Here is a 13,093-nt window from a genome sequence, read left to right as displayed (position 1 = left end):
GGGTGTGTGTGCCCGTACCACATAAGCAGTGTTATAGATTCATGCTCTTGGGTATGGAGGGTACTGAAATATACCACCCCAAAACATGCCACTTTGGCATAAGGATTGTTTTGAGCTGGAAGCATTTAGCTCTCTGCCCTCTCCCTTTGGGTGTAAAAGCAGAACATAAATTTCCACTTACAAAGGTGCATTCCTCTCCCTACCAGGAAGATAATTATTCCAGAGATAATTCTTAGCCCCTGAAATGACGCTTAGCCACATAAAAATCCTTACTAAACAACCCTATTTAATTTTCCTTCCCTTCCCTGCCCATAATTTACCACCAAAAGTCCCAAACCCCTTTTCCTTTGTCTAGCCTAAGATGGTATATAAGTCCCCAAATTCCAACCAGCAACTTGAGTCATATTTCTTTGTGAACTCCCATGCATACATATGTAATTAAAATTTTTTTTCCTGTTAAGCTGCCTTTTGTCACTCTGATTCACAGGGTGCCCAGCTACTGGATGTAGGAGAGGAGAGGAAAAATGTTTTTACTCCTCTACAGTGTCGTTAAAAACAAAGGATATTTTACAATTAAAGTTTGGTGCACTCTTAACTGATATTCCCAATCTCCAACCTCAAACCTATTTTTCTCTTCCTGAACTGATGGTATATTTACCCAGAGTAGATAAAGAGAAACTATTTATGAAGCTAACACTGGAAGCCAATTCGGTAAAATAGCTAGAAAAGTCCATTTAAGAGTGAAATGATCCATAATTATAGGTAGATTATCATTAGTGTTTTTTATTTTTTCTAGATGTTGAAATTAGATGTATTGAATAAAAAGCATGGGGCTTAAAGTCTGAAGAGATTTTAAAATCCTTTCAAATGCCAGCTGGGCTTCTTAGCAGCTATTGGCATTGGGAAAGCTCTGAGCTTCACTTTGCTCATGTATAAAATTCAGTTAGTGGTACATAGTAGGAGCACAGCAAGTGCTGGAATCATTGAATAAGTGGAGAGGTGAATGGCTGACAGTCATTGAAACAAAAATTGTTTACCAAACCCAGACTTAGTGGCTCCAAGACAACAACGATACAGGTGACAGAATTATGTGTTGATGGGATGACAGGGTAAATGGAGATTGATTCTGGAAAAGTTGAAAGAGCTTCAAAAATATTGACAGCCTCCTGATTGTGAGGGCTTGTTGAAGTTTTTAAGCCTCTAAGAACTTTCCCAACCTCATTTTTAGTAAAGGAAGGAAGTTACATTTAAGAGAAGAGGTGACAAAACCCATATCTCTATAAACCAGAGTAAATCTAGTTTCTATTATACATCCATCAGGGTGACCAGCTGCTCGAGGCAAAGCAGAGGGAATATTCCTGCCGTCAGTGAGCTAGAGCTACAACAACTTGCTGATCTTAAGATGGTTCTGGGTGAATCCATGAGACAAGATGTTTCGTCAGACTCAAGTTCAAGTGTATGGACCTCAGACAGAGTACAACATATTGTTTATTGTTCCTACCAGGACCCGAGGAGGAGTCAGTTGTGTGCATGCCTCTGTATGCCCAGCCGCAGGGATTCTCCAAACCCTGGTTTCCTAAGGAACACAGAAGGGGTCATGAAAGGGATGTGTGTTCCTTTTCTTCTGTTTTCCTGCACAGGTGCCAGTGTATGAAAAGTGAGAGCAAAGAGGCAGCCTGTGTTTTGATTAGATGATAAAAGGGATGTGTGTGCTCTAAATCCTGTCCTAGGGTACAGAGAGAGGGAATTTACAAGCTCACATGTGGAGAGGGGATTTCTCCATTCTCTTTAAATGTCTAACTTCAGCCCATCCTCAGTACTGAGGAGGTTTTCTTTTCTTTTTTTTTCTTTATTAATCAATTTTATTGGGGAATATAGCGGAACAGTGTGTTTCTCCAGGGCCCATCAGCTCCAAGTCGTTGTCTTTCAACCTAGTTATGGAGGCGCAGCTCACTGGCCCATGTGGGAATCGAACCGGCAGCCCTGTTGTTAAGAGCTCCTGCTCTAACCAACTGAGCCATCTGGCCACCCCTGAGGGGGCTTTCTTAACTGAGTCATAAGGGTAACCTTTAAGCTATCTCCAGAGCTACGAGGAAGTTCCCTTATGTTATCACTGGGTTTTGTGGGGTTTTTTTTAAGTACTTTTAAGAAGGGTCATTCATTTGACAAAAATTTTAAACACATTGATACCCTATGCTTTTTCCTATTGATTCTCTGCCCCCCTCCACCAAAAAAAACACAAAAAAACATAATATTAGGACTCTATCCTCAAGGATGTTACAAACTGCTTGGAGAGTCAAACATAAAAGCTAAATAACAGCTATACATAGAGTGCACTTATATAATTGGTTTTAAGATAAGGTTAAGAGCACTAACATTTATTGAACACCTACTATGCTCCAGATACTGACTTAGGTACTTTCATGTACCCCTCTGATTAAACTGCTCTGGAAGGTGAGAGATATTATATGCAGCTTAGCGAGGAAGCCCTTGGCTTCCTAGTTCTTAGTTAAGGAACTTAATCAGGGGCTTTCCACTCAGAGTTCCTGGTTAAAAATTCAGGAACCATTCTACTACATCAAACCTAATCATAAATATTCCACTTTTTATGAAAGAATGATCACTGTAGTTTGATGCATCCCAAAACTCTCCTTGGCTTTCCTGAATAGCACCACTGCCAGCTGGGTATGCATAAGGCCTTATAAGTACAATTCGTCTGCATTCCATTGGCATCAATCCCAGTGAGACAGTCATTTCCCTCCCCCGTTCCATTCTCTGGCCTTTCAAGAAGAAACAACTGCCTTCCTAAGGAAACATTTTTTTAATATTATTTTTTTGCCGCTAACAAAGAGCAAAGTCCCTTTCTGAAAACTTTGTTTGCTGTCCAGTAACTCCTCTGTGGAAGCATTCATCACAGGAAAATTTTGTGTTTATGTTGGTTTTGTTTTCACATAGTCACAGAGCTTAGTCCAAGGTCAAGAGTGAAAAGAATTTAAATTGATAGGAGTTTCCTCAAGATAACTTTTCATTGAGTGGCATGGAATGGTCAGCTTATTCTACTGTTCTGTGGTGCACACATACATATTACACATGTACACATTTAGATGGTATTTATACGTGCATAACAAAAGAACAGAAGTCTCTCACTGACAAGTTAATGTAGAAATAACTTGGCCAGGCTCAACATATGCAGATAATATCCAAAACAGCTTATCTGACAATAATGCTTTGACTCTCCATTGATCATTTTGTTAACGTGAAGATTAGACAGGAAATACTGTTTTTAGAGAGTCTGAAATTTTACTGAGTCTAAGGACTCCTGACGGTCTTATTTATCTTATTTGTAGGGTTCCCAAGAGGAATTTCACAGCGTAGTTAACAGGAAGAGGTAAGCATTTTCTTACTTACTAACAAAAAGTGACTGACACAGAGGTAGAGAAGCACTCAGTGTGGTGGGTGTGCTGCTACAAAGATGTGTGATTGGGAGCAGAAAAAAGTACACTACACTGGGTGCTGGCACTTAAGGGTATTAAAAGAACAAACAAATAAAATAACTGACTCCATGCAAAATGACTTGGAGTTGGGCAGGTTTTCAATGTCTTTTGAAATTAAAAAGAACACTAGACTCAGGTGGGGAGGGGAGAGAAACTGCAGCCTTAGGGGAGTTTGTTGGCACAGGATATCATCCTTAAGTGTCATTTAAAAGCTGAAACTGATTCATTCACATGTTAACACAAACACACACATTTTAAAAAATGATTCCTGGAGTGGCAGGTATGCTCTCTTTTAATTCACCCCTAGTTCAATGCCATTTAGTTAGTTTTATAAGTCCTTCTAATAAAATAACTGAGGTAACTTACTATGAAAGGGTTCAATGGTAAAGAACCAAAACGTAGAACTAGAACTATAAGGGGTCAGAAATAAAGAACAGCTCTGCTACAACAAAGATCCTTCACAATAGATCCGTGCTTTATTCAAGCCTTAAAGAACTTCCTTAAACTAAGGGACACAGACATTCATTCATATGTGAGCCTAGGTGCCTGCAACAGAGTTGGGTGAGGGCTATAGGTCTTCTCTCCTCAACTCCATTACCAGGTGGTATGTGACAATGAAAGCAAGTTTCAGACTAAATTTGGCCATAAAATAAACATTTGGAAGCCAGCAGGCACAAAAAGAGTTGTACAACCAGTTCTGTAAACTCAATGAAGTACCAGTTCTCCATCCTATTGGCATTCTGACAAATTCCTTGCGTAACACTCACTTCAGGCAGATGTGACAATATTTTAACAGCAAGATTTAGCTAAACATCTAATCGGAGTCAGGTGCAGGAACCCTTCTACAAGCTGTGGATTCAGGTCCTATTTCAAAGCCTGACAGAGCCAGCATTCAGAAGGGCATACACTATCAACGAGGCTTTCTAAATCATAATACATTGTTGAAACAAGGGCAGGAGTGTCTGGTACAGCATTTTCAACCAACTCACATACAGTCGTCTCCCCTTAACCAGAGGGATATGTTCCAAGATCCCCTGTGGATGTCTGGATAGCACCAAATCCTATGTACACTATGTTTTTTTGCTATCCATACACACTTATGGTAAAGTTTAATTTATAAATTAGGCACAGTGAGAGATTAAGAAGAGCAACTAATAATAAAATAGAACAATAATAACAATGTACTGTAATAAAAGTTATGTGCGGGCAGCCAGTTGGCTCAGTTGGTTGGAGCACATTGCTCATAACACCAAGGTCGCTGGTTCGATTCCCACATGGGCCACTGAGCTGCGCCTTCCACAACCAGATTGAAAACAACAACTTGACTTGGAGATGATGGGTCCTGGAAAAACACATTGTTCCCCAATATTCCCCAACAACAACAACAACAACAACAACAACAAAAAATGTTATATGCATGTTGTGTCTCACTCTCTCAAAATATCTTATTGTACTGTACTCACCCTTCTTGTGAGATGATACAATGCGTTATTCACTGGAGAACTTTCACTTTTTCACTCAAAGGGAGCACTTCACAGCACAGCTTCTCTTTGGCACATCCAAATGGCCAGCATCACTACTCTTGTGCTTTGGAGACGTTATTAAGTAAAATAAGGTTGATTTGAACACAAGCACTGTAATACTGTGACAGTCAGTCTGGTCACTGAGGTGGCTACTAAGTGACTAACAGACAGGGAGTGAGCGACTACAGGGTGGAGATGCCAGACAAAGGGATGATCGTGTCCAGGGCAGGACGGAGCGAAGTGGCATGAGATTTCATCACACTATTCAGAACAGCGTGCAATTTAAAACTTCCGAATTGTTATTTCTTGGATTTTTCATGTAATATTTTCACACCGCCATTGACCGTGGGTAACTGAAACCACAGAAAACTAAACCGCAGAGACTGTGTCTTGAACACCTCTTCTTTCACTAGTGAATATTACTTCTAAGATCCATTATGCTAAATAATAAAGCCATTGGTGTTGATTGGGAATGAAGATAGGGGAGGGGTTATAGCTGTCCCTAAAGCAGGAGCTTCCTAATAATCTTTCAAATTCCAACAAACCTCTCCTGGAGTGTGTGTGTATTCGTTGCTAACTAGGGTCCTTCGATATTAACTAACTGTCCCTAAAAACCCAGAGACAGATATCACACTGCCTATGCCAAAGTTATTTAAAGTCAATTGCAGACATTATAGCATTTTATTATGATGTTTGATTGTTTCTAGTCAGAGCCCAGACAGGGGATCCAGGCCCTCTCTTTCCTGTCCCCATGGTCGGGGGTCTTTTTGAGAATCTGCCCGTAGTCAGACTCTCATGCCTTGGATCAACCCTGTTTACCAGATGATGGTAACCAGGGTTAGAACACAGTTCCATCACAGCATTATCTATGGAAAGGGGCTGAGGAAATGATGTTTTTTGCCTCAAGTAATCAGTCTGAACCGTAACATTTTCTTTCCATAGCTCTTAAATGCCTTGATGTTTTATGATTTGCTATAAAAGTCACAGAATATTAGCCTTTCAAAATTCGATAATAAGAAAACAAACCCAATTTTTAAACAGACAAAATATTTTAACAGATTCTTCATCAACAAAGGTATATAAATTGCAAATAATTACATGTAATTACATGTAATTACAAATAATTACAAATGCTCAACAGCATTTGTCATTAGAGTAATATAAATGAAAACCACAATGAGATACCAATATACCTTACTTAGAATGGTCAAAATTTAAAAGACTGAACACACGAAAATGTGGCAAGAATGTGAAGTAATTGAACTCTCATACACTGCTAGTGGGAATGTAAAATAGTATAACCATTTTGGAAAACCAGTTTGGCAGTCTCTTAAAAATATAGATAAATACTTATGATATGATCCAGTCATTCCACTCCTAGATATTTCCCTAAAAGCAATGGAAGCGTATGTCCATACAATGACTTGTACATGAATGTTCACAGAAGGTGTATTTGTAATAGCCCAAAATGGGAAACAACCCAAATGTCCTTCAACAGATGAATGGATAAACAAACTGTGGTGTATACATGCAATAAAATACTATTCGGCAATCTAAAGGAATAAGCTATTGATACACAAGACAACATGGATGAATCTCAAAATTATGCTGAGTAAAGAAAAGTGAAGAAAAAGAGTACATAGTGTTTGATTTCACTTACATAAAATTCTAGAAAGTGCAAACTAATTGAAGGCGATAGAAAGCAGATCAAGGTTGCATGGGAAAAGGAGAGGGGAGGACTCACAAAGGAGCACGAGGAAACAAAACTGTTGGTGGCGATGAATATATTCATCATCTTAATTGCGGCGATGGTTTCATGCATGTATACCTATGACAAAATGCCCCAAGTTGTACAGTTTAAATATATGTACTTAAATATTGTACATTTTATTGAAGGTGATCAGAGTTGGCCACCTCAAAATATGCCTCTTTAGGATACTGATTATTTTAAGCTGGTTACTTTTAAGAAACGAAAGACTCAAGAAACACCTCTGACCTCTCCCTAACCGCCTAAAAGAATTTAGTTTGAGGACCCGCTCCGGGAAGGGAGCTCTCATCATAGTTAAGTATTATTTAATATGAACTAGTGTGTGACAGACAGCGAGGAATCCAGCAAAGCCCTTTTGATCAAAGTCCTCTCGGTGTCCCCTTGTTAAAGCTGGCCCAGCAAACATTTATTTACCAAATATTTGTTTTTCCATTTCCATGGGATTTGCCTTGCTCCCCTTTGAAATCCCAAACCACTACCCACCCCTCCTTTCTTTTTAGCTCAAGATAGTAGCTAAGCCTCAACTGCCCAATTTGTCCTGGCTTTCCATATTCTTATGGAACCCTCATATGTACATGCACAATTAAATTTGGTTATTTTCTCCTATTAACCTGTCTCATGTCACTTTGACTATTTGACTAGCCAGAAGAACTAAGAAGGAAAAGAAAGAAAATTTTCTCTTCCCCCACATCATTATATGTCAATTATACTTCAATAAATCTCAAAAAATTCACCACTTTGTGCTCAGCGCACTATTTCTCCAGTTTAAAAAGTCCCTTCTCTGGTTTCTGCCAACCTCGTTATTAAGTGAGAGACCCAATATTGATGTCAAGTTATAGCTCACAGCTGGATTATTGGCCCTTCTAAGTGCTTGTTAAGAAAGGCCAGGCAGCTTCAAAATGCTAAAATGAATGAGGAAACCGGATTGGAAGGAATTAGGGAGGCAACATGGGTTGGTGGAAAGTGAATGGGACAGATATGGGTCCAAGTGGTAGTGTTGGTACTTACAGATGTGTGACTTTGAGCTAGCTTCTTAATATGTCATAGTATATTACTTAGGGACACTTGGTCACAAGTATCAGAAACGGATTCAGGCTAAGATTTGGAAAGGACAAGAACAAGTAGCTCCAGAGCATCTTAATAGCAGAAACTAGGTCTGAGGAGTTTCACCCAGAATTTTCCTCTTTCTGGTCATGAATCACATTTCAGAGACAGAGCATCCAATTGGACCAATATGAGTCACATGACTCACACAAGCATCTTATTAGCAAGTACAACAAAAAGGATTTGGGACGCTATCCCTTTTAAAGCAAATGAAGGTAGAATAGATGCTTGATGCAAAAAACAACAAATGGCCACTGTATCAGTTATATATTGCTGCATAATAGATTTAGTAACTGAAGACAACAATTATTTAGTATCTCCCGTAAATCCGTGGGTTACCTGAGTGGTTCCTCTTGACTAGTTTTGTCTGGCTTGCTCATGCAGTTGCATTCAGCGAAATGCAATTGATTGGAAGGTTCCAAATGGCCACACTGACATGTCTGGAAGACAGTACAGGTTGTCAGCTGGGGCATCTTGTTTCTTCTCTGAATGGCCTCTCCTCATCCAATAGGCTTGACCTCCTGGTTCAGAAACATTGCAGGACAATGTTCCAAGCGAATGAAGGCAGAACCTGCCAGACCTCTTGATCCTGGCTCAGGCTCTCACACATTTCTTTTGGCACCTTCTCTAGGCCAGAGTAAATCACTGCAAATTCTAGGGAGTGAAGAAATCAATGTCTCGATGTGAGAAATGAGTAGGTCACAAAAAGTATGCATACACAAAAAGCATGCACGCTAGAAAGAGACGGATATGTAGCCACTAAAAATCAACCAGGGCCATTAAAAATATTTTATTGTCCTCATTTATGAAATGAAAATAATAATACTTAACTGCTAGGGTTATTATGATAATTAAGTGAAACAACATTTGAAAAATATTTTTCACCAAAAAAACACTCGGTGAAAAAACACCTATTATTAATGTCAGTATGGACTAAAGTTGTGGGCAAGCATCCCTTAAAGGAAAGTTTTTGTTTAAAATACTTGTTGTGTTAACCTCTTTTCCTTGGTGGAGGCTGCAGTACATATGACAAGGAACTGATTTTTGTCGTCGAATTTGGGGGTAAAGTCTTGCTTATCCCTCCCTTTACGTAAGCTCCAAAATGCAAGTGGAGTAGGGGATTAAACACATTTCATTTGATTTGCCTTCAATGTTTGCCTTTAGTTTATGTGTGTGTGTTGATCAGTGTCCAGTCAACAAAGCAGAAACTACAGGAATTTCAAATAGAGGGGTATTAACATGGGAAATTGGCTATGAATGTGTTGAAGGGTTGGAGCAGAGAAAAGATAGCTGAGATCACTCAGAGATTACCAATTTTAGAAAGCTGCTCCCATCCTAAGGTTGATGGAGCAAAAGAACAGATGGTGTCATCCAGAATCCACGATTTTTCTGTTGCTGAGGCTGCTGGTATACCTACTGCCCTACTACCGTTGTTGGATCATCTTTCAGAAAGCCAGGAGGCTGAACTCCCTCCCACCCATGGGTGCCTGTCACTCATGCTGCTGCTGCTGCTGCTGCTGCTGCTGCTGCTGCTGCCAGAACCAGAACCAGAGTCCCGGACTCCTGTGCTACTGATGCTACAGGAGCACCCCAGCTTCCATTACTATTGAAATTCGACTCCCTGAGCATGAACCCACATTCAGCTACTGCTGCTTCTGCTGCAGTCACTACCAAAGACTTCATTCAGAAGAAGTCAAGAAAAATTGGCTTCTCCCTTCCACCTCCCTTTCAGTCTTCCCACCAGTGTCTCCCAGGAGCAGAACCCTATCAGAAACCAGCTCGCTGGGGAGTCTGGGAAATGTAATTTGCGGTCTTCTCACCCTCTACAGAGAAGAACAGGGAGAACGGGCATGGAGTTGAGAGCCTGCAGACAAATAGCAGTACAGTGTAGGATGTAGGCACAGATGTTTCACATAGCACTGCTATGTGTGGATATCTCCAGATGTTTTCTATTCGGGTCTGTTTGAAGCAAACAGAACATGTGTTGAATGTTTTAAAACTTCTAATAGAACACTATCACAACACATTTAACCATCTGATGATCAAACCCCTCTTCCTCCTGGCCATTTACTCCTTTCCTCCTTGGGTTTGGCAGGGGATATATAAATGCTGGCAGAAACTTGCATTGCACACTCCACTTTGCAAAATACCAGTGAAATCTTTCTAGTCTCCCGTCTCCTGTCCACTTGAAAGTGCTTCATCAAACACCCACTCCATTGTGTACATATTGTATGGGGCATTTTATGGAGAGGGATAGCAGATTCCTGTTTTCCCTTCAATGGACCTAAAAGGTGCTTCTGCTTTTCTCTTCAAAATTGTCCATAATTCTTTAGCAATGACTGTACATGAAGGGTAGCAAAATGTGCCACCCCAAAATATGACAGTAGGGGTTCGGGACATGCCACCCCAAAATATGACAGTAGGGATTCGGACATGCCACCCCAAAATATGCCACTTTGGTATATTGATTTTTAAGGGTAGGCACTTGATAAACAGCAACGCAGCAAAAGGCTTTCTCTGAACTCCCCTTATCTGCCTAAAGACAGATCCCCCAAGAGGAAATCAATTGTCATAAATCCCCTCCCAGGAGTTTCATCAACCAGGTAGGACTGACGCTTGCCACAGGAGAGGAGACTAGAAGTCGACACCACACCCAAGACGCACTTTGTCAGAGACCATCATACCTCCCACCAGTTCTTCAAGGACCCATTCATCTTTCCTAAGGATCATTTCCTTTCCCTCTTTAGAAACAATGAAACTGGGACCTCACATCTGATAAGCAACAGATACCCTGTCTCTTCCACTCCCACGTCAGTACAGGCAAATCCCTATGAGTGTGGCCCCGTAAGGGGACAGAGGGACAAGTAACCTTCACTGAGCCTCTGTGCCAGGCACTGTGATGTGTGGTTGACACACATTATCTACTACACTCTTCCTAAGTTCCCTGAAGAGTGGGTATTGGCACTCCCATTCTACAGGGTAGCAACATAAAGTCTAACGTTGTAAATCTGTACGCACAGAGGATTTAGACCCAGGTCTCACTCTAAACCCATTTTTGAAAGGTTGTAAATATAGCTGGACAAGGCCCATGCCTCTATGACACCAGCAGCCTCCCAGTCTATTTTGGGAGTTAAGAAGTAAGCATCTAACACTCAGGAACAGTGCTGCGCAGAAAAGGACAAGCGCTGGATTACTGGTTTAGACAGAAGTGTGTAGAAACAAAGAGGAGAGGCAGGGCCCTGGAGGCTGGAATGGCCATGCACTCATCACACTGGTCTTACTTCTCCTGTCCCGTCTTCCCTGCCAGCGTCTCTCAGAGGCTGAGAGAGACCTGGGCCACTTCCTTTTATTTCTTTCAGAATCCAGTATGAATGTGAAGTTGGGGGTCCCAGCCAAATGTTTCTGCTGAGATCCCCCACAGTGGGCCTCTTTGCTGCCATTCCCTCTGCCTACACCCTGATCTGCTGGGCTCCGCGGGGTAAGGACCTTCCATTACAAATGAGGCCTCCTTTTTTAAAAGGTTGTAAATACAGTTGGGCAGGGCCCATGCCTGCTCTTTAATTGGTACCCCTAAAGGCCCTTTACATCACTGTGCACCAGGGGATGGTCTCTAAATATCTTCTGACCGACTAAAAACACACATTAACCTTAAAAAAAAAACACCTTCCCAGCATTTTAGGAAAAGTGTGGCCACTAAAGGCAGTTTCATGGGTTCACTTTGGGATTTGCAAGCAATATTTTGAGCACCTAAGAAGCAAGACGTCAGTGGCATGGAACAAAATGAAAGAAGTAAACTATCAATATATTATCATTTCTGACATCTCTTCCTTTTAAAAGTTGGTATTATGAGACAGAATTTCGTGCCTAGGCAGCTTGTAGTCATGTCCTTACCTCACCCCACACACCCTGCTCTCCTCTGAAGAAAAAGAAGGGGTAAAAAAGAAAATGTGCTATTGGGAAGTTGCTGGCTAAAAATTCCTTCCATCTCAACACTGTCCTCCTAACCTAGTTCTGTGAAAGATCTGTGATCAAAAGCTTTGCACATTGAAGCCAAACAGAACTCAGAAACAGAAGAGAATGAAAAAAAGAAAATGAGAGGATCCGAGGTCACAAAATAAGTTATGTTAGCCTAGTTTTCCATTCTAGGTGAATATCAACTACAGAAAAATGTTTTTAAATACCATTTTATGAAAAACCATTACTGGGAAGCAACGAACAAGGGATTTCCTCTTGGCAAAGAATTTGAATCTGCTTTGGTCTTTCACGTGCACCATATTTTCAGCAGGTGATCAGATAGGCAATGACGGTGCCAGGGCAATTCCTCCAGTTTACAGCAGCTACAAGACTGATATCCCAAGACTCTGTAAAAACATATCCCTAATGATTCTTAGGAGGTTTTAAGACAGATTACTTTATAACTCTCAGTGAACTCCAGAGGCATTTCTAAAACATTGCTGTCCTGCCTTCAATTTGAGTTCCTTTTTCAGCTGTGGAATAGCAAACTCTGCTACAGAAGTTACCTTCTCCCACTGTTCTGGAGTCTTCAGCGCCAAATAGGAATGGAGCGTTGGATGTCCATGGTACTCTGTCTCTGGGCCACACAGCCTGTGCTTGCAGGAGCTAGTTACTTCTCAGCAGTGTCAGATTTCTATTGACTCAAGAACCCACCCAGAAATTTGGGGAAACATCTCTTGTAAAGTGATACCAACTCTCCCTCCTCCAGCTTATGCAATGGCTATAATATACAGGAAGTTACAACTTAAAAATAAAATTCATACACAAACCATCAGCCAACATTTAAATCTTAATCTGAAGGCTCACAATTTCCCACACTGAGTTTTACTCAATGGCATCAATAGTCACTTGGATATTCAGACACCTTAGACCACTTCCTCTGAACTGGGATCTTCCTGAGACAGCTACCCCAGCAGAACAAGTGGTGTCGCCCTCTGCTGAGAAAACAATGCTGGTGGCTGGATTTGAACCCACATCCTATGTGACGCTCTCCTACGTTGCTGCCCTGTCCATCTGCCTATTGATGAATTCCCCAGGCTTTATGATGGTGTCCTTGGACTTCCCCCAGTTCCACTTGAGGAGGATTTTGGAGCTTGCTTCCTGGATGCTAATGATAGATGAAAGAGATTGTCCTTGAGTCAAAGAAGCTTTCATCTGCCCTTCCACAAAATTACCCAAACAAGGGCTTC

The 13,093-nt window shown here is 41.0% G+C and overlaps 1 protein-coding gene across 1 annotated transcript in view; it reads right to left on the bottom strand.

The window, feature by feature from the left end:
• Positions 1-12,507, bottom strand: part of ENPP6 (ectonucleotide pyrophosphatase/phosphodiesterase 6) — a 169,043-nt gene extending 156,536 nt beyond the window's left edge. Inside the window, exons 1-2 of the mRNA XM_074329849.1 lie at positions 12,410-12,507; positions 8,229-8,543 (exon numbers count right to left, since the gene is read on the bottom strand). The gene's annotated coding sequence lies outside the window, so the exon portion shown is untranslated. The remainder of the gene's footprint in view (positions 1-8,228; positions 8,544-12,409) is intronic.
• Positions 12,508-13,093: the final 586 nt, after the last annotated feature.

This window comes from Rhinolophus sinicus, linkage group LG04 (assembly GCF_036562045.2).
Source record: "Rhinolophus sinicus isolate RSC01 linkage group LG04, ASM3656204v1, whole genome shotgun sequence".
NCBI classification, from domain to species: domain Eukaryota; kingdom Metazoa; phylum Chordata; class Mammalia; order Chiroptera; family Rhinolophidae; genus Rhinolophus; species Rhinolophus sinicus.
This window is presented reverse-complemented; position numbering and strand designations above follow the sequence as displayed.